We start from the raw sequence: 26,215 nt of genomic DNA on the forward strand, positions 1-26,215 counted from the left end.
GGCCCATTGTAATGAATTTTCTTCCACAGCCCAAATAAAGCAGCTCAACATTAAAGCAATCAGAATTTAGTTTGCAAAGCCTCTCAGGATGACTGATGCAACCCAACCTGAAAGCAAGGCCAGCTGTGGCACTGCCTAAAGCCACACACAGTCAAGTTCAGAATATCTGCAAGGACTGAGACTTTGGTCTGAGAAGCAGCAGCAGTCAAGCACTGGAGAAAACACCCAGAGAATTTTCTTTTCCTATTCACCTTTCAGGTCTACCCATTGATCCATTTATTCTGAAGAGTTTCCAGAAGGTTTCAATGCTTAGAGGTGAGAACAGCACATTAAGGAACGAGACAATAAAAGTCAGGGATTAATTTAGACAAAATAGAATTTATAATTAGATGGCAATGCCTAAAATTATTCTATCAATTCCTTCAGTGAATTTGAGAGAAGAATGAAGGGAAGGGAAGGGAAGGGAAGGGAAGGGAAGGGAAGGGAAGGGAAGGGAAGGGAAGGGAAGGGAAGGGAAGGGAAGGGAAGGGAAGGGAAGGGAAGGGAAGGGAAGGGAAGGGAAGGGAAGGGAAGGGAAGGGAAGGGAAGGGAAGGGAAGGGAAGGGAAGGGAAGGGAAGGGAAGGGAAGGGAAGGGAAGGGAAGGGAAGGGAAGGGAAGGGAAGGGAAGGGAGGAACTTTTTTTGCCCCTTAGTCTTTTTGTCAGGAGACCCCTTGAAGTGAAAGATTCAGATCCTGCAAAAAGCATGTAAGATTCCATATCCTGTGATGTGATGTTCCACACCTAGCATCATCAATAATTTTGAAATAACTCTACTTTCACATGCCAATGCTGCAAGGAACAAAACAGTTACAGAAAAAGCTGTAGCATTTGTATCAGCTTCATGTACCAAGACCATCTCACACGATTTGTAAGACTTCCATAATTGCCTTTCCCAGTGTTAAAAGCCTTTTTAGAAGGAAAAAGAACCACATTGTATAAATAAACACCTTAGCTTCATATAGCCTTTATTTAAGAAACTTGAATAATCATTAGAAATAAAATTCTCATCTTCAAGACGCTGAATTTGAACAACAAAAAACCTCAGAAACTCCACAAAAACTGGTATTAAGACAATCTACAAAATCAATTCCAAAAAAATTTGTGGTTTAGAATTTGAGGGCACTATTCTTCAGTATATAGCTTTTGGCTTTTTTAAACAGTGAGCATAGCATGAAAAAGCAATTGAAGCACAAATTTAAAGTCCATTTAACTTCCATAATTCAAACAACCACACAAAAAGAAAGTAAGAATTCCACTTTTACCCATAAGAGAAAAATGAGCTCTGAGAGCTCCTACAGAAAGGGCAAGTACTGTTTTTCAAATTCACTTATGACATAGGAGGAGGGGGAAAAAACAACCCACAGCACCACAGCCTTGTGTGGAAAATGTATTCAAGAACTGTCAATTTCTCAACCATATTCTAGAAGAAACTAACAGAGAAAACTGGGAAACCCATGTTCCATGAAATTTCCCCCAACTTTGACAATCATCTACTTAAAAAATACCAGCTTCTTCTCTCTAGATATTGAAAGATGGTTTCAAGTAATACATTACCTACTCCAGCAGAAGTATTAAAATACAGTATTATTCAGCATATTTCAATACCTGCAGAACCTATCTTTCCCAAGACTTAATTCTAACAATTTCAGGAACTCAAGGGTTAGAGCTTCAGTCTTCACCTTCTTAGATCTTCAGTCTTCCCTATAATTGGTTTCTTGTGACCAGAACATGGAAATGCTAGGTTTTGTTTTATAAAAATAAGAAATCACACAGTTAACCATTTTTTCACATTTCTCTATTGGCCTTCTCTAAGCTTTCCCTATCACAAATATCCTTTTACTTCAAAAGCCACACATTTTTACAAAAGGCACATAAACTTCTGCAAGAATTCTGACCAAGTGGATACAATTCAAACATACTGTGCTTTGGAGGAAATCCCCCCAGCCAGGCAATATGTATAATTAATCAACATCAAGTCCAGAACAACAATCTCTGAAACCTGATTCAGATTCATGACAATCAGAAGGTCTGGAATCTAGTTTGTAGTCTACAACAACAACAAAAAAACAAACAAAACAAAACAAACAAAAACAAAAAAAAAAAAAAAAAAAGAGAAAGGTGAGAAAAGCCTGACTTGTCATCTGCTAATTAGGTCACAAAGGTCAGACACCATGAGTCCCACAAATGCTTGAGAAAAAGTGACCATGGTAGACTAAAAAGTCTCATACTTAAAGTATTCTAATTTTACTGGAACCCATAAATTGACAGAGCCAGGCTGTTCTCAGAGCTGCACTGGGATTAGAACACAACCCTTAGGACAGAAGCTGGAATAGTGAAAATTGAGACCAGATATTGGAACAGGCTGCCCACAAACATGTTGGACCTGAGGATAATCACAAGGAATTACCCTGAAGAATTACCCTACCACAAAGAATTATTCCTGAGGATAATCACAAAAAATTTGACTGGACATGGCCCTGACCCACCTGTTCTAACCAGATCTGCTCTACATAGTGGCTTGGATTAGAAAACTTCCAAATGCACCTTCCATGGATGGTCTATGTTGCAATGTATTCCGTTTAATCCACAACAGTATCATTAAAATAAAAAGTGAATCCACTTTTGCCGTTGTTCTTCAGCTGAACTGTACTCATAAATATCAATATCTGTCCAAGATCATTTATGACTGGGTTTGCTGATGACAGAAGAACCAACCCCAAGAGAGGAGCATGAAAGGGAAAGAGTAGCCCTAGAATCTTCATTGCTGTAGGAGGAAAAAAATGAGTGAAAGCCTAATGAAATAGGGAGCCCACAGGAAGATGGAGACAGACTATTGGCAAGAGCCTGGAGTGACAGGGCAAAGGGGAATGGGTTCACACTGACAGAGAGAAAGTTTAGATGGGATATCAGGGAAAACAAAACAATTCTTCCCTGTGAGGGTGGTGAGGCCCTGGCACAGGGTGCCCAGAGAAGCTGTGGCTGCCCCATCCCTGGCAGTGCCCAAGGCCAGGGTGGATGGGGCTCTGAGCAAGCTGGGATAGTGGAAGGTGTCCCTGCCCATGGCAGAGGTTAGAAATGAATGAGCTTTGACATCACTTCCAACCCAAACCATTCTATGATTTTATGTTTTAACAAGTATTTTCATCATGAGTTCAAAGAAAAAATGTCTTACATAAATCTTTGTACCCAACAGAAATGTTTCTTGAAAAAGGCTGAGGTGCATTTTTGGCATTAAGGAAAAACATCCTGACAAGAAAGCAAAACTGCATGGGGATGCTTCTTCTTTGGAAGTAATAAATTACTTTGTTAATTCATTACTTTATTCAAAAGCTTTCCTAGGAATCATTACATTGTACTATTTGATCATGAACATGGCAAGATAATTACAAATAACAACTCTTTTTCTCAAAAAGAAAAGTCTAACGCTTCATAATGAATCAATGGCTCTTTGAGCCAGGTTCAGTAGTCTCAGCCTTCATCTTCCTCTCAGCCTTTGAACAGACACAGTGCTTTGCAATTCAGGGCTTCCCTCTCAAGACAAGAGCTGATATCAGTTCCAAGAATTTCACACATCCAGTCACTCCAACTATATGTTTGATTTTTCTACTGTGATTTAGGAAAACAATCTTTTTACTTACAAGCAAATAGAGAGTACAGAAACACCTCATGTTAAGAGTTTGGGAATGCTGGAACAAACTGTGGCCTTTCTTCTACAGTTCATGTCTGATAAACTTAAGAAATGGAGGGTTTAAAAGCAAAAAGAAAGGGTCACATGTTTCAAATGCATTCCCACTTAAAATATCATTGAGCTTCAAGAACTCAGATTGATAACTGAAATTCTCCTGCTTCTCCATGTTACTGTCAATAAGCAGCACTAGCAAATGCAATAAATTCTTTTTACCTGCAAATCACAGTAATGTGCTTTAAAAAAACTTAAAAAGAGGTGCCTGCACAATGGGGAAGCTTTCCAAGAGTAAAAGGCACCAAGTTCTGCCTCAAGGGAACTTTGTCACAGAACAGGTATGTGAAAATAGAAGGTTTGACACAATCTTAGTAACAGTAAGAGCATCACAGCAACACAATTTAATATAACAACATGTCAAACAAAAATCTAGGTCTTTGAATGCATGCTCGTATGGATGTGTGGTAACTTGCACTAATAAATGTCATTAATGTTATGAAAAGAGTGCTCAAGACCTTTCACACTAAAAAGGAATATATGCTTCACAGGAAAATAAAAAGTAGAAAAAAACAACTAAACAAAACCAAACCCAGGGTAATACCAGGTTTTGGCACGATGCACTGCCTAGGAAAATCTGGTGCTGAGTGAATCACTTATTCTAAAAACCAACACTCCTTCACTAGGAGAATCTTTAAAGTAAAAAAAGAAAAAAATAACCTTTAAAAATTCTGTAGATTATCTTGTTATGCACTTAAAAATGAGGCTTTTTTCTCTTAATTAAAATAAGATAGTAAAGGTCTAAATATAAAGGATAATCAGTACACCTGATAGTTAAATATTATGAAAAAGATACTCTCTAACTTACATATAGGCAATTCACAAAAACTGTGAAATGTCAGCGTGTACAGGTCATCATTCTAATCTTCTGCCAAAAAAGCTGACATGTGACCATGGATACTTAAAAAAAACCAACACAAAAAACCCAAAGAACCAAAAAACCCCACAAAATCAGCAGCACATGGTAAAATAAGATTATACTAAAGAAATACATCATTTAAGATAGGATTGTACTAAATAAAATAAAATACACAGCATTCTTTTATCATTCCCCTATGTCTCCTAATGGACTGGAAGACTCACTTTTCCAATTAATAAAAGAACTCCCCTCAGCTTCCTCCAAACCCTGAAAGTACAGCACCTCTCACAGGAAAGGGCACCCATTTCAGGCAAGAAACAAGACACTAATCTATTTCTCTGACATTATGAGATTATGTCTCAGATTTTCAAGTCCTTCTGATTTTATAGGACTCAGTTGCTGGTCTTGAAAAAGAAAACCTTAAATAACGCTAATAATATTCACTTCACCCCAATCACCTATTAGAAATTCAGATTTTATGGAAGTTTAATGCAAAAACTGAAATACAACACAACTGCTCATTTAAAAAACCCTTTTAATCCTTTGTTTGCAAGCTCTAGATACACTTTAAGAAGCAGATAAAGGCCAGATATTACTCTCCCTCCCACACAGAAAGAAGAATGTATCATCATTGCACCTTTTGCTCCCTTTACCAGTACCTAAAAAGAAGACTTGATGACTTTTTGTTCACATATTAAGCAGATTAACTTGATTTTCCCTGCTCTCCAAAGAGATGGTCCAGTTCATGAAGAAGCAACTCATAATGTGACTTAAAATTCCTTTTCATATGACTCTTATGAAGCAAACTGGAGACGTTTCACATTGTCCAACTCCCAACTCATAAACAAGCAAAATCAAAATGCTAATGTGCTTTCCAACAGAAAACACTGCTGCCAGAATGTCTGTGCACATTATCTTTCCTTTCCTTTTTTCATCTTCGTTTTTGGTCTGCTCCTAAGCACACAACACAACACTCTTCATCACATGACCTTTGACCAAATGGATATTATCATAATTGTATATTCTCTGTTACAATCAAAAACACAAAATATTTATTTCTCACAGAAAGGGCTGATTGCCACCAATGCCTTAGTAATATGCTGAGGGAGCTGCAAACAGAGATTCCAGATTAGGCCAGAGCGAAATCAGGATTTGAGTTCAACACCTACATGCTTTTCTTTCAATCAGATCACAATACTTTAAAATAATTTATCACTTCAGGTTGATTCTTTATGCCTACCATGCGTTTCTAGAATACAGCTCTTCTCTAGGCCCAAAGCTTTTGACAAAGATTTGTCAGAACTACCAGGCCCTTTTCAGAAAGACGGAGATGTTTCCTAAGAGGTTCCATACTCAGCAAGTTACTGAGATGTTTCCTAAGAGGTTTCATACTCAGCAAGGACATTTAAGGACCAATTAAGTGAGAAGGGAACATACCAAGAATATCACACGTCAGTTAACAATTAAGCAAAAATTATTTCTCATTCAAGAAGAGTTAAAGCTCCTCCCCAGCCCCAAACAAACAGACAAAACCAAAATGCTCCACATCTTCCCGGTTTAAAAGAAACCAATTGTTCCTTCTCCCAGCTAAATTATTTTAAACCACAATTTTGTAAGTCCTCTAAGACTTTTGCTAAACTGGAAGTAAATGCATGCCTAACAGATATTCATCCTAAAGTATAAAACTTCCAGGCATGTAGAATACATGTACAAGAACAAAACAGTAACAAGTTGTAGTGGAGAGTTATTTATACAAGCACACAGTGAAATTAGAAATAATATACTTGAGAATTGGTGGATTATTTAAGGTAACAAGGGCCTTATATATTCACAGAGCCTAATGGCTTTTGACACCAGCACTGTTTAAAGAGAACTACTGAAATTTATTCAAATTACTATGCAAAAGTATCCCTTCTGGCAGTGCTGTGAAAATGACAGAACGTTTGGGTTCCAAAGTGCAAACTACACACTACATGTAGAGTGATATCTTTTAACCATGTTAATTACTGGGCAATTACACAGTCTTCAGTCAGCAAAATTCCCAATGAAAACAAGTTCTGCTTGACTAAAGTCAGCAAGAATAAACTTGAATATCACAACAACAACCATTAATGCCCTACACTTACACTCAATAGTAATTAAGAAAAAAACCCAACTTATTTAGCAATTTAAAGTTTCAGGTGATAACTATAATCTTCTGTAAAGGCTTTGACAAAGAAATGTATGTGAATGGCCAATCTCAAACTAATCCAGCCATCTTCTAAAATATATGATTGTTAAAAAAAAAATCAACTGAAAACTCACAACTATCTTCCTTCACTCATAATTAATAGGTTATTCCTATCATCAAACAACTACTTTCCCCAGGACAAATATTGCACACTGCACAACTTACACAGAAAATTAATATTGTAAAGCATTTCACTAAATAGGAACAAAGAAAAAACCCTTTTAAATGCCAAAATAATTTTAAGAAATTCAAACCCAGTGCACTTCATGAGAGCAGCTGCTCAGGAGGGAGCCTGGGTGGCTGGCGCTAGAATTCTGACCAGGAGCCTGCCTGTTCTAGTCTGCCTAAGACTAGAACTAAACTCAACTCTGAGACTGCTGGTCTCCTTTCAGCCTTCCCTCACTTTTTTATTTGGTGTGTAGGTTTATAATTCAAACCCTCTGGAGGAACCTGGACTGGATTAATAAGCAAAAACTAATCATTAGCCCCTCCTGTACCAAAGACATGTCAGTGTTCCATCCTTTGTTAGCTTTACCAACCTCACATGTTCTGCAGTCATGTAGAGTTAAACCAGGTTAAATACACATAATTTTTTAATACAATAATTTTTCCCTGAGATTCAATGTTGACATAAAATTTAACATAAAAAATCTTTTTTAAAAAACCCCCACAAAACCCTTATGTATTAACTAGAGACTCTAATCAGATTATGGTGTATTTTACACCATGAGGAAATTGGAAAGATTTTAGTATAGATGCTACTGGAAGACAACCATTTAAAATCAAAATGTATTCTGTTTTTGCAGCAACTTTGCTAACTTTTTTCCTTTTTTTTAAAGAAAAAAATATTCAAATATGTTAGAAGGAGAATTACTTCATTTCCAAGTGTGTTTTATAAATACTACATCTAGATCATAGCTTTTAAAAAGTGATTTACATTTTTGTAACTATTACCATTTGTAACAACTACTCTTGCTACTCAGTATTCAAGTCTTTTACTAAAAACATGTCTTTAATAAAGTTCACATCACAATAACTCAATAAATTAACCTCTTCCATATTTCCTTAACACACTCTGGAATACATTAGGGCAATTTAGCAAGCCAGTATCTTGAAAAAACATTTTGAAACCTTTTACTGACAAGTTCATTTTTTAACAGTATTATCTTGGTCCCCCATAAATGAATTACAAAGGTGGTAACTTCTAAAGGTATGCTCTGAAAATACTAGGGATTTACACTACATTATTTCAGCTTGCTATAATAAAAAAAGAGAAAAAAAAAAACCACAAAAAAACTCCAAAGAAACAACTACTAACTTTGTTCAACTGTGAAAATACCACTGGGGCACTGGGGCAATACAGGTGTGTGTACCTAGATATAGGTGTGTATATATATATATATATATATATATATATATATATATATATTAGGAGAAAGACAAAGAACACAGTTATTTTCAGGTAGTTAAACAAAAGGATCTATGTATAGTAAAGTCTTCAGGGCACACAGTCAATTTAAATGAAATAGTTCCAAAATAGAAGTATAATTTGACTCAGTTTTTGAAATTTTCAAGCATATTAGTGCTTGTCTCTTCTCCACTTAAAGATTCTTAAACCAATATTGTTCTTTCAACGCCAACAAGAAGGCAAGTGCAGCCTCTTTATAAACATTAAAGGCAGTTCATAAGTGCATTTGTAAGGATAATTTAACTAAATCCCAGGTACATTCAATATTGATGGAAGTTAAATAGCTGCATCACACACTTTTTGAGCACTCTTTAATTAGAAAAACTATTTACTAAAGTCCTAAAGCAGAACCTATTTTTTAGCTCCTAATAATAAATTTCATCTGTTTTGGAGTATCAGTATCTCATTTTATCATTCATCACACCATGATTAACCCTAAATTTCTGTAAGACTATTTTTTTAAGTGGATTAAACAGAAGTGGTTTTAAAGTTCTCAGTTTCTGAGACCCCTCCCAGAGTCAGTTTACAGTGCTACTGTCCATCACTGCTAAACAAATGTGCAGGAACTTGTCCAGAGGAAAAGAAAAAAAAAAAAGAAAAAATGGGAAAGGGGGCAGAAATTTTGGGTAAAAATCAGGGGAGAGGTGACCAAGGCAGATATCCCATTGGAAGTGTGTTACAGCCCACCCAACCAGGATGGAGACAGATGAAATATTCTCTAAAGGACTTGGAGAAGTCTCACAATTGCTGGCCCTTTTAGTGGGTGTCTGCTAGAAATCCAACCCAGCAGAGGGGAAACAGGACTGCAAGGAGGGCATGAGGTTCTGCAGGGAGGAATTCAAGAGGGCCAAGCCCAACTAAAATTTAACCTGGCTACCACCAAAAAAGACAATACAAAAATGATTTTATAACTACAACAAGAAAAGGATGGCTAAATCTCCATCCTCACTGAGTGCAGTGGAAAATAATAGTGAGGAAGAATGAGGAAAAGGCTGAGGTACTTAGTGCTGTCTTGGCCTCAGTCTTCAGTACCAAGACCAGGTGTCCCCAGGGTAGCCAGGCCTGAGCTGGAAGAGAGGGAGAGGGAGCAGAATGAACCCCACATTCCAGAAGATGATGGTGCTGTGCCTCTCAGACACACACAGATCCACAGGGCTGGCTGGGATCCACCTGAGGGTGCTGAGCAAGCTGCTGAGAGAGCCCACAGAGCCACTTCCAACCATGCACCAGCAGTCCTGCCTATTTAGGCAGGTACCAGTTGGTTGGACATTAGAAAGTATTCCTCCCACCTACAAACAGAGAGGGAAGGAGGATCTGACCTGATCTCCTGTGACAAGGTGACTCACATTTTTGATGAGGGAAAGGCTTTGGATTTTTTTTTACCTGGACTTTAGTAGAACTTAGCTTTTTTCAATGTCTTCACGTGGAGAAACTGGCTGCTCCTGGCTTGAACTTGTGCAGTCTTTGCTGGGTAAAATAAATGGCTGGGTGAACAGGCCCGGAGAGTTGTGAACAGAGTGGCTGAGGGAGCTGGGAATGTTTGGTCTGGAGAAAAGGATGCTTGAGGGGGACCTTTGGGCTCTCCACAACTCAGGAGAGTTCAGCCAGATGGGGGTCAGGCTCTGCTCCCAGGGAACAAGGGACAGGAAAAGGGGAAAGAGCCTCAAGCTGCACCAGGAGATGTTTAGATGGAATATTGGGAAAAAAAAAACTTCCACAAAAGGGTGGTCAAGCACTGGAAAAGGCTGCCCAGGGCAGTGGTGGAGCCACCAGCCCTGGAGGGATTTGAAAGTCGTGTGGATGTGAGACCTGGGGACACGGGTCAGTGGTGAACTTGGCAGTGTCAGGTTAATGGCTGGACCCGACCATCTTGAAGGTCTTTTCCAACCTTAACAATTCCATGATTTCAAACCAAGTACAACTTTTCTTCAGTCTGTAGTGGATCAGGCCAAGATACTGATTTTTCACTGCGGCAGTTTGTGAACTAAAAGCAAGCTGACTGTGGCATGTGCATCATGTGGAAACCTCTTCAGAAACTCACTATTGCACTATTTCAGAAGCTGCACCCCATGGAAAGTCCTTTTAAAAGCTTAACTGGCAAATGCATGCTAAAATATTTTGGTTTCCATCTAAATCTACACTAAATTCCAATCCTCAGAGACAGGATTTCCACTTTATTTCTCTCTATACACACACACTAAGCTCAAGAACTGTAACACAGTAATGTGTTGTTAAAATTTTGAAAAAAGTAAGCCTAACACAAAGAACTTGACTGTAGGTCTCTCTTCCTCAGAAATTTCTTAAAAAATCCCAAACATTACTGTATTCTGCAATAAACAGAAGATACTTATATGAAAACATAGGTATTTAATATGAATGGATACTAAAACAAATTCAAAGTAAAGCAATTCCATCTTTCTGTAAACCCACCTCAAGATAAAAAAAATTCTAGCAGTGGGTTCAGGCAAAGTATTTAGGAATAAAGAACTACAAGACCAAGTTTTCACAACAATACACAGAATACTGGATAGCTTTTACCTGCATTCACTTTATTCAGAAACCTTAAGGAGACACAGAATAAACATTAAGGAAACACAGAATGAACTCATAATATTTAGTACATTTATTTATTTACAATCTAACGGAAGTTTAGATAACAAAATAATTTCTAAACCTTTGGAAGTTTTGTATTGCTAATATTTAAATTTTATGTGGAATCATTTCACTTGAAGAAGACAACAAAATTACTTATGAGCTTCTAATTTTAAGGCTTATAAGGTTGTTACAAAGAATCCTTTCATAATCTTGTATATTGAGATCAAATTGCTTATGAATTGATGTAATGGATTGTTAGTTTCTGCTTCCCAGATGAAGGGGGTTTGTTCAGCTGGGTTTTTAAATGTTAAACTACTTCCAGCACTAGGTTAGCTCCTGTTTTGCTGCAGGAGATTAGATTCTCTTTTTGTGAGCATGGTTATTAACTGATGAAGCACCCTTATATCTGTTCACCTTCTTCCAGATTTCTTCTGCCTCCAGCTGATGTGCCCAGCACATGGTGCAACACCAAGGATGTCTACAGCAGTGATTTTCTTGAAATGCCCACAGCTTAGGGCAAGCATCTGTCATCCCTTCAGCTCATATTTATTCAATATCCTCTCCCACAGCAGCATCCCCTCCCCAGAGCGTTCACAGAATAGTTCCAGCTACAACAGACCTACAACAATCATCTGGCCCAACAGCCTGAGCCCTCACCAAGAAGGGCATTGTCCAAGTGCCTCCAAGACACGGACGCGCCTGGGGCACCGACCTGGGAGCCTCTGCCCCGCCTGGCCACCCTCGTGGAGGGCACCCCTCAGTCTCCCTCTCTCCAAACTGGACAAACCCAAAGTCCTTGGCTGCTCCTCACAAGGACATGCCTTGTATCATATCCATACTGAAGTATGGAATGTCCACTCCATTATCATGCACATTCGCCGTCACTTGAAAGAGATGATTGCCATTTGTGAATTTTTCGTCTTCTACTCAGACCAAAAGATGCAGTGCTTTGGTGTGCTGAGGGCTCTCATGAATGCCATGGTTCATGGACAGAGTGCAATTCTCCAGGATGTAGAGAAATGAAACCCAATCAGTTCAAACGAAACCCAGCACGCTCAAACACTGATAGCAATGTCCCTGTGAACTGCTTTTCTATAAATAATACAGCACATTAAATTCCTTTTTAAAGTCCTTTGTTGAAGGAAAAGCAACAGCTCTAGTAACAGATCCTAGGCTACAGCCTTGAAATTACTAGTTTTCACACTGGAATGAGTTTGGATGTTTTGCACTTCAAAATGTCCTTGCACATCCTAAATCCTTCATTTCCAAAGATACCAAGTTTTAAATACTGTCAGCCCTTAGTGCCAGATTCCAACTGTATTCCTGCAAGCAACCTACCCTCAGCAGAGATTGCTTTGATTGATCTGCTACAGCCAGAGGAAAGATGCAGAGAAGCAAAAGTCTCAATTTGGAACCACCTCTGCTATCAGCATCAAACATTTTAATTACTTTTTCTGAAAGGAAACAAACAGACCCAACCATTACTGTTGCACAGGCATCTAAAATCAATTTATGTATGGGCACAAAAATTTGCCATCTTTTCCAGGACTGCACTAAAATGACAGGAATATTCCTGGAGTCTATGGAAGAATGGGTTTGGATGGGGCTTTGGAAGAATGGGTCTGAACCTGACTTATGTTTCAGTGCAAGTGAAGATTTGCCTGACTATTTGAGTATTATGATGCCATATGTTATCAGATAAAGAGGTTCAAATTTAGTCCTTTAATGCTGGATAGGTGAAAACTCTACATTCTAAAACTTACCACAGTTGTTCATGGGAGCCCTAAAAATCAGGATTTAGCACTATATCATTTTCACTGAGTGGAAGGTTTTTAAAGACCTCAGAGTTCTACACACTGCCTGAGATTTTACGTCTCTTTTTTTTTCCTTGTACTAAATTAGCACTGTAGTTTAGACATGCTTGATTTTCTTAAAACTAAAACCTAGAACTTCTGCAAATATAACACAAGACATATTTTTAAGCTAAATCCATTTCCAAATTCTTCTCTGAAAGACATTCAAATGAATGAATTTTTATCATTCCAATGACAAATACAAACACCTGCTTTTTTCTTACGGGCATTATATAAGTATGATAAATATTTCTCTTTCTGAGGATCCAAAATAACTTTATATATATTATGCCCATTCCTCTAGCTGTGATTCAAAGGATGGGAACATTTACTAGGCAGTGTCTGTAACAAGGTGGTCACAGGAAATTTCAGCCTCATGAGTGCCAACAAACTTAAGGCAGACACAGATGTCAAATAAATCTGATGGGAAACTGCAGAAAAACTCAATAAAAAGTACATCCCTGAAAACCACTTGAGGAACATCCATTGCCACTTCTATGTGTAAGTAAAAAATCTTAATTCACTTTTTCTTAATTCAGAAAGTCCTCTGTGATTACTTAGAAAGAAATTTATGGGTGCATAATTCTGTTTCTCCAACCACTCCCTAGAATGGAATTTACATTTTTAATGGTTTAATTGAAAGAGTGGACAGAACCCCCAGAATTCATTTCAGTCACACCTAAAATAAATCTGCCAACTGAACAATGAAAAGGAAAAAAAGCCTGCTATGTCAGAAAAGCAAAATTCTTCACATTGGTCAATCCCCTTTATTTCCAGGATGAAGTAATATAAATCCTACTGTATACCAAGAAAGTTTAGATAATATAATTCTACAATAAGAAAATTACAAAGCACTTTATTTTTATATGTAAAAATAGTACTACTTCTGAAGATACAGGTCTAGAGAGCAGATACCTTTGTTTAAAGGATGCAAAGCAATGAGGGAAGATTAGGGTTGCAAGAGGCCTTATCAGAAAAGATAAATCCAACCTTCAAATTTAAGGTATTTATTTTTACTAACACCAGCAGGGGTTATTTCCACATAAGTCTTAAGTCTTTAGAAATACGAGGTAGAAAAAAGAAAAACAAGTCCTGCATTTTGAACTTCTGATGTATTCTTACATTTACAAATATCAAAGTAATGAAGTAATGAAACATAAGAGATGTTAAAATACGGTGCCTGAAAGTCACCTTGAAACACTTTTCAGATGATCTGCCACTTACACTGCAGTTAAAAGCAGATTTAGTCCACATGACTTAAAATTTAGAGTCTGTAGCCTGAGACTTGGGAGTGTACTGAGGGGAAAGCCCTACACAAAAAGCAAACAAACAAACAAAAAAACCCAACTGTAAAAGTTCTGAGTATCAAGACTGGTTTAACAAGAATTTTTCTCATTCATTATTATAACCAAATAAGTATTCCTTGAGCAGAAAGAACTTCCCTGTAAGGGCACTTGGGCACGAAGCACTGCACAGATGGACAGCAGCAGTTTCCACCACACATGAGGATGTGGGGCCCTGCACACACAAACCACACCTCCAGTACCTGAACACGGGCAGGAAGGCACTGTGAACTTTACATTTAAGGACTCACAGAAAGTGGGTTTCCATCATACCACAAACCTTTTCCCATTTGGCTTTCCTGGAAGCTGGGTTTTTAACAGGGCCTCAGAGAGACACCACGCTCAGGTGTCTGCCTCAGCAGTTCTGTAAAGGGGATTTGGGGAGTTATTGCCCTTAAGATTGCAATCCAATTGTTCCTCTGGAGCAGAAGTATGCTTCATAGCATGACTGCATCTTGGCATCTCTAAATCTGTGTGGTTGCCATCAGCCTGACACCACAGAAGCAGCTAACAGTACCTAGACAGCAGATACTCTTCACCAAGCTCTGGCAGCAGCTGTGCCACTTGGAAAGAAATGTGAAGGAGCTGGCCCAACAGCCCATGGTTGTTTTCAAAGACATGCAGAAAACAGTCAAGGAGCTCCTAACCAATTGCAGAAGGACTAAAACTGCACTGGGAGCTCTAGTGAGGCACGGTCTGATCACTGTCTCCAAATCCTCATGGAGGTCTCTGTGTGAACACGACAGAAGCAAATGTTTCATCTGGTATGCTCAGTTTTCGACCACTCTGGGTAGAATCAAACTGGTAGGAAGCCTTAAACTTAATTATAACAATGGTCAGACAGAGATTTGGATGAAAACAAATCCAAAGGCAACAGACCCTGTTTTAATGCCAATTGTCTCAATCTGGTGTGCACATGACCAACCCACCCCCTCAGCTGAGCTACAGTAAAAAACCATCTCAGCTTCAGTGTCCCACACTAACAGCAGAAAGTGGTGGAACAATTCACACAGACACACTGAGGCACAGAGCACATAAACTTATCTCCTGATTTTAACTGTCTTCAAAATACACTGAAGAATCTCTTTAAGAAGCTCTGAAAAAAGGCTCTGGGATTATCTACCCTTCTTTGAGCTTCCAAGCATCACCTGTTTGAATGCTACTGTGATTTTCTTCTTTCAGATCCTACCAGTGTGAGGGCCACTACTGCACTCAACAGACACTGTCTGCCCTGCAGTCTGTGTTTGAGGATGGTCAGCAGTTTGCTTCCAGTATTAGGGAGTGAGAAACTGATAGCCCCTGAAGGAAAAACAAGGAAGTAATTACAACACTTGCATCAACATTTACTTTAGACAGTCAAGCCATGGATGTGGAGGCGCTCAGATCATGGTCATATATTCAAAAAATATATGCGGAAGAGCAAAATCTGAAGAACAGGAAGGCAAGCAGCCAGGAAGTGCTGAGAACAAAAACTATTAAGCAGGTCTACTGAAACAGGTGTTCAAGCACTGTGACAAACACTACCCAAATTCCACTAAAAGGCTGCAGCAAGGTGGCAGAAGATGAGTTCACAGTGTGCAATTGACTGGCAAAAGAATTGCTAGGAGAGAAAAGAAAAACTGCTTATGAAATAAAGTAGAGTCTACTGACAAGAACCAAAGCTGCAGCAGAGCTCATCGTGACAATACCCTAGAGCAGAAGGGTGGGCTCGGGCGCTGAGGTATCAAGAGGACACAACCAACCCTGTTACACAGATCAGAAGCCTCAAAACTCCCAAAATATTTAAAGATCAGATTTACAGAAAGTGGTTTAGATGCCTGAAGATTCTGAGAGATTTTCAGGAATACTTCAACACCTAACTCCGTTTACAGTAACAGATACTAGGCGCCCACGCACCTCTGAAAAATCACACAGGCTATTTCACAACTGAAAGATTCTGGACAATGTTTGAAAACTTGGCCATGAACAGTTTGGCCTTGGAAGCACACGAACAAAGAACTCATAGCCAGGATTTCCAAACCTCTGGGCTAGAGAACTACTCCAAGGGTTCTCCCATTGACATTTTCTGGGGCAGAGAAGCAAAGCACAGGGAAGGAAGGCAGGCCTCTGCTGCTCATCTGAAGTAATTCACAAATCCCCTTTTGTAGCGATCCTTATGCCCTGTGAAAAATGCATGTATTTTATAATTTTGCAAACTTAAAATGAATATTATATGTGTTGTGTTCGAAAGTAATGCTGTATTAATTATCTTAAGTAGCGTGTTAAATATAGTTTTAGGTTATAAAAAAAATGTTAAAATAGAAACTATGCTATGGAGGATACTTTTTAAAGAAAGGACTCGCACCGAGACAGCAGCCCCAGGACACCTAAATCTTTCAGAGAAAAAGAATTTATTGCTCTCTTATCAGAAGAAACTAACATCTTCCTGCCTCGAAGGCGCTGTTAGGAGTCAGAGGAAGAAGCTGAGGATGACCAGACAGAATCCTGTGTTTGAATGAATTTATGCATCATGTATGAAGCGTATGAATATGCAACAGGCTATTGTTTTCAAAGGTTAATCCTTTGTTAACGGGGGTCCTTTTTCGGGCTCGTGCTGCCCAGAAAAAGGTACCTGGCATGTCCATAACTCTTTGTCTTTATTGTCTCATATTGTCCTAATTCAAATTGTCCAAATTATTATTACTCTAATTGTATTACTATTTTTATAACCATTTTATTACTATATAAGTTTTACAATTTTAAAAACAAGTGATTGGCGTTTTTCACGTGCCCCATCATTAAGGGCATCACCAGCGCCACACACGGTGTCAGTGCTGCGGCACAGAGAGGGCTCGACAGGGCAAGCAGGTGAGGGGGCAGATGAAGGAAAGAGAAGGCAGGTGCAAGTAAGAAAAGGCAGGAAAGGGTAGGAAAGGGCAGGAGAAGGCAGGTGCTGGCAGGAGGAGACCGGTGAGGGCAAGTGAAGGCAGGTGGAAGCAGGTGGAGGCAGGAGGAAACAGATGAAGCTGCCAGCAGCTGGAGGCAGGAGAATGGCGGCAGGTGGAGCCGGACCTCGAAGGGCCCATCCCTGCAGCCACGCTCCGGCCGGGCTCTGCCGCCCGCTCGGCCAGCGCAGCTCCTGGCTGTGACTCGGGGCTGGCAGGGCTCGGACCCGGCTCCGACCCAGGGCTGGTAGGGCTGTGAGCCAGCCGGGACCAGCCCCGCTGCTGCCGGCCTGCCCCAGCCCGTCCCCGCTCCCCGCCGGCGCGGCCTCACCCGGATGTGGATCCGGCCGCCCCCCCGCTCCCCGCGGCCGAGGTCACCTTGATGCCTCCGAGTTGAATTGTCTGTCCCCAGGCTGGGCTGTCTCACCTGGTGTAAACGCAACTGATGGCGTCAGATAACTTCTACAATACGAGTTGCTTAATGAAGGAAACAACCTTGTGTTTGTAGCATTGCGTAAGATTGCATCACTGGATAAATATGCATTAGGTAGGCGGAGAGCGTGGATTAGATAGGCGGGTCCATGTGAGTTGTGCTTTACAAAGGATTGCGAGTTATTACCACCTGAGCCGTGGTTTGTGGTAAGCCCCACTGTGCGCCCTTTAGAGAATAAACAGTATTCATTCTGTAAACTCTCTAGACTGCTCTGTTTGTGTTTAGGGAGCTCCTGAAGTCGGGAACAGCCCCCGCAGCGCCGGGCGCTGCTGCTCATCCCAGCCAGGCTCGGGTCCGCCCCCGCCGCTCACTGATCCTGCCGGGCAGCTGCTACAGTCACGGCTGGAATCACAGCTGGCTGGAATCATGGCTGGAATCAACCCCGGCATCACCCCGGCCCTCGATGGAGCCTCTGCCCCTTGCCCTTTGGTTCCCGGTCCTTGTTCGCTCACCCAGCCCGACTGTAGGCTCGGTGAGTGGCAGAGCACCAGCGGTGTCTCTTCAGTGTCATCCCAGAATCGCAGCATCCCGAGGGTTGGAAGGGACATCTGCAGATCATGCAGTCCAGCCTCTGTGCCAGAACAGGGTCACGCAGAGCAGGTGGCACAGAGGTGGGTTTGGAATGTCTCCAGAGCGGGAGTATCCACACCCTCCCTGGGCAGCTGTCCCAGTGCTCTGCCATCCTCAATGGGAAGGAGCCCTTCCTCGTGTTAAAAAGAAACTTCTCGTGTTTTACTTTATGGCCTCTGCTCCTCATCCTTTCAGTGGGTACCACTGGAAAGAGTTTGGTCCCTGCTCTCGGCACTCCTTTGAGATACTTATCTGCATTAATGAGGTCCCCTCTCAGAACTCTCTTCTCCAGAATGAACAGCCCCAGCTCCCGCAGTCTCTCCTCAGCAGAGACCTGCTCATCACTTATCACCTTTGTGGCCCTTCTCCTTGTCTTTCTTGTGCTGAGAAGCATGGAAATGAATCAGGAACTGGCAGGACAGTGGGGATCACACCAGCCCTGGGCCGGGCAGGAGGAAATAACCCTTTGTACCATTCTATGAAAGGACATGGAATAAAGAGGCCAAAGGAAGGGCAAGCAGCTGAGCTGTGAATGACACATTGTGATGAACTGGGAAAACAACTAATTAATTTCACTACAAACCTCTTTTGTGAACAGAACTGTGTCAGTATCAAGTAGAAAGATACTTAATGAACAGTACATTAAAGATCATGGAATGAAAAAGATGTAACGTTATGCCACTGGAGCAGTACCTTGCAGCAGTTCCCTGTTCCATACTACATGAAGAAACATAAGATCACAGAATTACAGACTGGTTTGGCTTCCAAGGGACCTTAAAGCTCATCCAGTTCCACCCCTGCCATGGGCAGGGACACCTTCCCACTATCCCAAACTGCTCCAAGCCCTCTCCAGCCTGGCCTTGGGTATTTCCAGGGATGGGGCAGCCACAGCTTTTCTGGGCAACCTGTGCCAGGGCCTCACCAAAATATTACTAAAATGAAGAGATGTTATGGTGTAGGTTTTGTGTCCCATTATACCTGACTGCAGTGTTCCTGAAGGTAGCTATAGGACGTGATTTTTTGGAGGGCTAAATAGCATACAACTTTATCAGTCTTCTAAGACACACCATGGGAAAAAAGCTTGTGCCTGTGTGCTGAGCACTATAAAATTTGACAGTTTGATAGAAGTTTCTGAAATCATTCATACTCAGCAAACAAAAGCAGCAATTAAGGGCTTGTTTTCTGCATTAGTTAATCTTCTACTGCAGTGTTATCCCAGCTGAGGACCATTATATCAGTCAGATGGTAGAATTTCTTCTTGGATGTAAAGGGGGGAAAAAAATCTCCCTAAAAACACCTTCTCAATATTCTATATAAATGTTGGTACATTCAATTAGGTTTTATAAAGTTTTAGTCAGTAGTTATTTGGTTGGTTTCTGTAATTCTAAAAGTGAACATTTAGATTCTCAGGACTTCAGAAGGTTCTTTCCAGGGTGGTATTCAAACCTGCTCTGAGGCTTGGAGTGCCTGCTCCTGTTTTGTCAATAAATTGAAGATTTCACTTATTTTTACTATAAAATTTTACCATATTATTCTCTTTGTACAGATCAATGTAAATTTGGATTACTGAAGGCAGTAATCCACAAGTATGTTACATTTATCATCAATGTGTTCTTGTATTGCATCTCTAGCATGTTCCTTTTCTGTTTTAGAATTTGCTATACTGTTTTTTAAAGAAGGGATAAATGTATTCTGGGCAAAAAGCCAAGAAAAAGTAGCTCTTACCAAGCCAAATTAGATAATTACCATTTCACTCTGTCTTTAAAGCACAGCTGTCCCTTTTGGGTTGTGAAAATTATTATTTAATACATGTAACCTTACACTTTTGTTCTTATTGAAAGAAAAATGTCCCCTCAAAATGTAGACTCCTCTAATTAGCTTATTTTCTCAATTTTGAAATTTAATAGAAGTAAATCTATTCCTTGTTACAATTTATTATTATTATTATTATTATTATTAGTCCTAATTTTATTTTATCTTTTTATGACCAATACCAGATTTCTCTTACTTTTTTTTTCCATGTCAGAATTTCGTAGATGAGAAAAATGAAAGCACTTTTGTTTTGATTTTCCACTGAAGCAGCTGCATTAATTTCGTCTCTTCTATCCTTAATTTATATACCAGGAGCACAAGAGGAAAGTGTGCCTAGTATACTAGAATTGTTCCAAAAAAGGATTCAAATATTAAGGGGTTTTTGTGTATGATTATATTTAGCTTGTCCAAAAATCCATTTCAACATCTCTTCCACACAATTTAGATCTTTGTAGCACAGGCCTCTATCTCTGGTTGGGATTTTTTGTTTACTTGTATATTTGGGGTTTTAAGGCTATATTTTTCAAAATATCTGTATTTTTGGTTTCCTTGGGGTGTGATGTGGTTTTGTTTTGATAATCATCTTCCTATCTTCCCTACTGATTTGCCACATTGTAGTCCTTGAAATCAGCTGCTCTTGGGGAATCTACTTCAATTTTTACTTCATCTGGCCTGTCTCAAGGCACCCATGAGCTCACTTTGAAAATCTCCCTGGATAATGCCCCTTATATTTTAGGAGTATTTCTTGTTGTATCAAGCCCTGAGGAAATAGAGCCAAAATTTTATTACTGTCCTGCGCTGCATTTCATTGAATACCTCGGTTTGGTCAGACTGTCTGTATAAATTGTTGGCATTTTTTCCAAAGTAGTATTGATTCTCAACAGCCACTGTATTTTGGGAAAGTGAAGGGCAAAGAAGCAAAACGGAAACAAGAAAATCCATTTGTCTCAGCCTCAGACTCATTCCTTGAAGTGGACAATTTATTAAGTGCAAATTCAGCAAGTAGAGAAAAAAGTAAGAGGAGGAAAGACATTGCAAATTATCCACTGATCACAGCTTTTAGAAGGAATCAGGAAGAAGAAGCTGTACGGGAGGCTTGTATTTTGGCTTAAGGTTGCATGTAGTAAATAGCAAAAGGTTGATTGTTTATATTTTTTAGCTGTACTCAGCTTTAAACTGTGTTTCTCTCTAAAGCTTTATGAAATATGAAAAAGACCTTTCATAATACTTAAAAACAGAAGGTCCAGCATAATTGCACCCTAAATAGTTTGAACCAATCCAAGACCAAAAAACATCTTAATTTGGGCTGAATGTTATTGTTTTGTCTCCTAGAGAGCAAAGTTTATAGAGATTCCTGTCAGTTCTGGAACTTTTTTTTATTTTTAATTCATTCAGCCTTACATGGTAGCACTGGGTAGTTATAAATAGGTGGATGATACCCCCCTTCATTTGAGCATTTTTGTGTGGTATGAAGCCAGTCATATTTGTGGGTCTTCCAAAGCAAACAATATTTGTAATGCTGTTGGACTGGAGGCTTTTTTTAAATCCTAGTAGAGAAATAAGCAAAACTGCTAAACAAGCATGATTTTTAAAGTAGATATGGATTGATTTACCACTATTAAATGCCATCATTAACCTACAGGGCTGACTTCCATACTGAGGGAAGCTGGTGATAGAGCCCAACAAAATGAAGTATTTACTTTTCTTACCCTGAAGCAGATGGAGACAATGGGGCGTGGGACAGTGAGATGCTTTATATGAAAGTTAACCACTATTTTTTTTTTCTTTCAAATACAGCCAAACTTTGGGAATCTAAAGTCTTTATGATGCACTGTTTGGTGATCAGCAGGAAGAATGGACCAAGTTCATTTTGTTGCAAAACTGCCATTTCCACAACAAGAACCAACATGCTCTCTCATTCTTGTGACCACTATTAGGAGCAATGCCCAGTCAGCTTGAAAGGGCAGGAGAAGAAAATGCTGTCAAAGTAGCCATCATGTGTAGGATAATTTAGTCTGTTTCAGCTTAAATCTCTGATTTTTATCCTACTGAGGTACTCACATACTAAAGACCTCACAATTGGCAGTAAAGCAAAAAGTGTATTTGTTGCTAGACCACAATCCAGCTTAGCAAAATTCTGCCACCCTTTTCTACCCGCTAAAAAACCCACAGTCAAGGCACACCATACTTGTTTGCCTTTTAGGGTTTTCTAGGAAAAAACATAGTATAGAAGTCATTGTCATTTCCTTTCAAGAAAATTTACTAAAAGTAGACAGTTAAAAAACTCTTGCTGTAAAACAAAAACCACTATAGAGTAACGTTTCTCCTCTACCTATTAAAATATATTTCTTCTCTTTGATGACAGTAGCAGAACCCAGAGGCCACATTCTAAAGTGTTGGTTTTTGGTTTGGGGTTTTTCTTCACCATTTATAGAATCTGTTTATTGGCAGAAATGCCAAGGTTTCTGCAGCTTCACCAAGAATCATTCTGGTAACATGTTGTACTGTACCTGCCATCTCGAGTCATGCAGTCTTGTCCTTGCAGTCCATTACTAGTATCTGCCTAACTAACCTTCTCTAATTATCACAGCTTTTGTGCATCTAAATAAACACTGTCTTTTTGGTCTTTTTCTGGATTGGGTGTTCTTGTTTTAAATACTGGATCCTGCTGTTTGTTAAATCCTGTGGAAGTACTTTTGAGTTTGTAATCAGTGATCTATTTTTCAACTACCTTTTTTCCTGGTTTAATTGATTTATATGTTAAGCGCATTTGTATCAGCAGCAATGCTACACTGGAGACATCTTTTTGAAATCACGTTAAAAGGTTTAAGACAGATTTTTGGGTCACAAGCACAATTCTTTTTAAATCAGCTTTTGCTTACATCTGCAAGAGCAATTATGAACAGTGCTTTTACTTCAGGTAGTAATTTCTTACAGTATTTTAGCTTCCCTTATTTAATGTCAAAATATATAAATATTTGAGTTCCCAGAAACTCCAGTGTAAACAATATGGCACAAAGAGGTCACCTAAAAATCACAGAAAACTGCACAAGTGCTGGGAGAATGGTTTAGCTGTGAGGGAAATGTCCAAGTAGTTCTTTTAAAAGCCATTAAGAACATACTTGGAGCACTTAAAATCAGCCAGCCCTCACCAGTAAGAAGTAGGGCTGGATTCTTCAGCTGGCAGCTAATGTACACGTGTTTTGTGGGTATTTGAAAGAGTGAACAAACAAGGTCCATAAATTCTCTCAACACCTAGGCTAAGAACTCCCAGAAGAAATTGTTTTGGAGGACAAAAGTATTGCCACTTGAAAACAATTCTCTTTTCACACTTGGCTTTCTTCGAGCTTCAGTATTCAAGATTTCTATGGATTGGATTCAAACACAACTGTATTTATAACATCATCAGTATCTTCTCCACAATGTTGCCAAAATTCATGAAGTTAAGCATATGTTTTGGGTTAATGTCCAGTAGCAGAGAAATTTAATGGACCAAAAGATTTTGCTCCTCTTTAAGTTTTTGCTGTGTTGTTATTCTTCTGCATTTATTTTAATTTTTAATAAATACTTGAAAAGAAAATTACAGGCTTTGCAGCACTATTGGATTTGTCCTATCGATGCAGTTTTGTGGAGACTAACTCAAGAAATGAGAAAGGTAAATCATGCCACTTCCTTACATTTAGTTCCTCTGCTCAGAGTACCTGAGCAGAGTACCTATTTGAAAGATAGATCTTTATCATAGGAATTTTGGTTGTTTATTATTATTTTGCTGAAATTACTGAGAAAATTTATAATAATAAGTTTGCAGTTCATAGTAATGACTTGAAACAGACATTAGGTAATCTAGGAAATCATGCAGTCCATCCTAAACTTCCCTTAAGCAGGAACTAGCAGTTTCCTCTAAGCTGTGGAAACCCAGAGCTGAATCTCAGAATTTCTAGAATCTCAGAAATGTCACGTAAATGATCCATCAGCTAAAAGGGTGGCTGTAAAATATTACAGAGAACTTGCATGAGCAACTATTCCAGTTACTCAGGGGACAAGCTGAAGCCCCAAAGAAGGACAAATACTATTGTTTTGGAACAGCTGCTTGGAATTGTCTGTCCTACTGTGCAAAGCATGACTCCAGTGCAGTAGCTGAACCAGATGCAGTGCCACATTATTCAGTCCTGGAATCCTCTCTGACCAAACTTGCTGGAACCAGGTACTGCCTCAGATTGTTCAGCATATTAGCATGTAATTCCTTATGGGTGTCTTAATATCCACTGTTAAAAATAGCTTGTGGTAAGACCTAAAAATCTTCAGACTGAGCGTCTGAATGCAATCCTGGGGTTATTTATAACCACCTATGAATTTGTTATGTTTGAGACAGACTCAGGCAAACAGCCAGAAAGGTTCTGGAATTAAAAAACCCCTCAATTAGTTCTCGTTGTAAAAAGTGTGCACCTTTTTGTGGGAGCTGGACTTTGTCAGCAGCGGTGGCTGCAGCCATCCCTGTTGGACAGCTCTTAGCCAGGGAATGGCATTCCTTCCACTGGCAGTCAGAGGGGACTGACCATTCCTTTCTCCAGCAGTAATCCAGCAGTGCTGGGCCATTGCACTGCCAGGAATGTCATATCCATGTCTACATATAGTCAAAGACTGAGCTTGAAATTACAGAGCTAAAAGGAATACGTGTTCCTGTTCCACTTCTCTTTCCTGAATGAAGACATGTTTTGCCATCTCTTCATGGTAAATTTTAGGGAGAATGATTAACCACATGGTCCTTTTTGGGGGGATAACATCCTAATAATAACTGTCAAGCAAACAGATGATCAGTATTCTGATCCTGATTATTCATTCATATACTAGAGTTTGTTTTTCTACTTGAAACACTTCCAAGTAGTTAAGCTGCTAGGCGAGAGTTTAATTAAGACCATAAAAAGATAGTTTGATGAGATATTTTCATTGAAAATCGATAAATGTTTGCTAATGGGCAAGTGTATCAGAGAAACCTCCTGTCAAGCAAAAAATTACAAGTAGCATTGGAGATTTTTGGTATTCATAAATTACATTGTCACACAGGGAAAATAAGTGAAAAAGACACCCCTAATGATTATTTTTTTAAAAAGGTTTTTTGGGCAAACCCAGAAATTACTGAGCAGGTTCTAAATGCTAGCAACTCTTACTGTTTTTAGAGGGAAAATCTTCTGTTGATGCAGCAATCAAGATTTTGCCACTTCAAAAAAAACCCATACAACATAAAACCCTGTTAACCATTTAGCAAGTATTTTAATTACAAAAGAAGAAGTAAACTATTTACTATGCTATAAACTAAGATTCTTGCATCTAATCCTCAAAAATACCATTATAACATTAGAAATTAACCTCTACTCATGATCTGCCAGTGGTACTTGAAATGCTCGGCAATTCAAGTACAAGCAATTTAAAAAAATGGATTGTTGGCTTTCTGGTGATATATTTCAGTGGGCAAATTGTGATGGCTACTACTGTTGGTGGTTTTCATGAACCAAAATTTCCATTTCACAGTGAGCAAAAGAATATTCCTGTTGGGAACGCTACAGATAAATTCATGGCACCAGAAAGTTGGGTCCCAATGTTTTGTAGTTTTGTACCCATTAAGATCATAGAATCATTGAATGGTTTGGGTTGGAAGGGACCTTAAAACTCATTCATTTCCAAACCCTCTGCCATGGGCCATATTAATTGCATAGAATTACTTTGGGCAATCAAGAATTTTTGAGAAAGTATTGAACATCTGACATGCCCTGAAATGTTACAATCTCTGTTTACTTACAAGATGTTTGTAAGACAACTTATGCATATAAGCAAAATTTGCATTTTTCAGTTGTACAAAAGATTTTTAAGCTTTTAAAGTAATTGAAACATCTGTCTTTTTGAAAATATGTATTAAGAAATGTGTCCACATGTTAAAAAAATTAGGATGAATGCTTGCAAAATTACTCGGGAGAATTTTGACCTTAATCCGTTGATCCACATTTTAGTACACTACATATTTTAGAAATAACATTATTTATTAGCATATTAGAATGGAATATCACACCAGTATATTGTTTGCATGAGTGAAGAAAGCAAAAATGTGTTTCCAAACTTGAAGATTTCATGATTTAAACAAGCGTCTTGGAGAAGCAGTTGTGCTAGAAAAGTCTTGGAAGCTCTGGTGGACAACAAATTGAACATAAGCCAGCAGTAGGCTCTTGTGGCAGGAATCTCAGTTTCTAGTGTAGCAAATATTTTACTTTCTCTTTTGTAATTAAAATACTTGCT

At 39.1% G+C, this 26,215-nt stretch overlaps 1 protein-coding gene across 2 annotated transcripts in view; it reads right to left on the reverse strand.

The window, feature by feature from the left end:
• The window catches only part of CCDC91 (coiled-coil domain containing 91), a 114,487-nt gene extending 96,910 nt beyond the window's left edge, over positions 1 to 17,577 (reverse strand). The window contains exon 1 of one of the 2 annotated variants that reach the window (XM_036401436.1): positions 17,480 to 17,577. The gene's annotated coding sequence lies outside the window, so the exon portion shown is untranslated. Of the gene's footprint in view, positions 1 to 17,430 lie in introns of both variants that reach the window. The other variant, XM_036401437.2, reaches the window with a different exon arrangement.
• Positions 17,578 to 26,215: the final 8,638 nt, after the last annotated feature.

The sequence above is a fragment of the Molothrus ater genome, chromosome 5, assembly GCF_012460135.2.
Source record: "Molothrus ater isolate BHLD 08-10-18 breed brown headed cowbird chromosome 5, BPBGC_Mater_1.1, whole genome shotgun sequence".
Lineage (NCBI taxonomy): Eukaryota > Metazoa > Chordata > Aves > Passeriformes > Icteridae > Molothrus > Molothrus ater.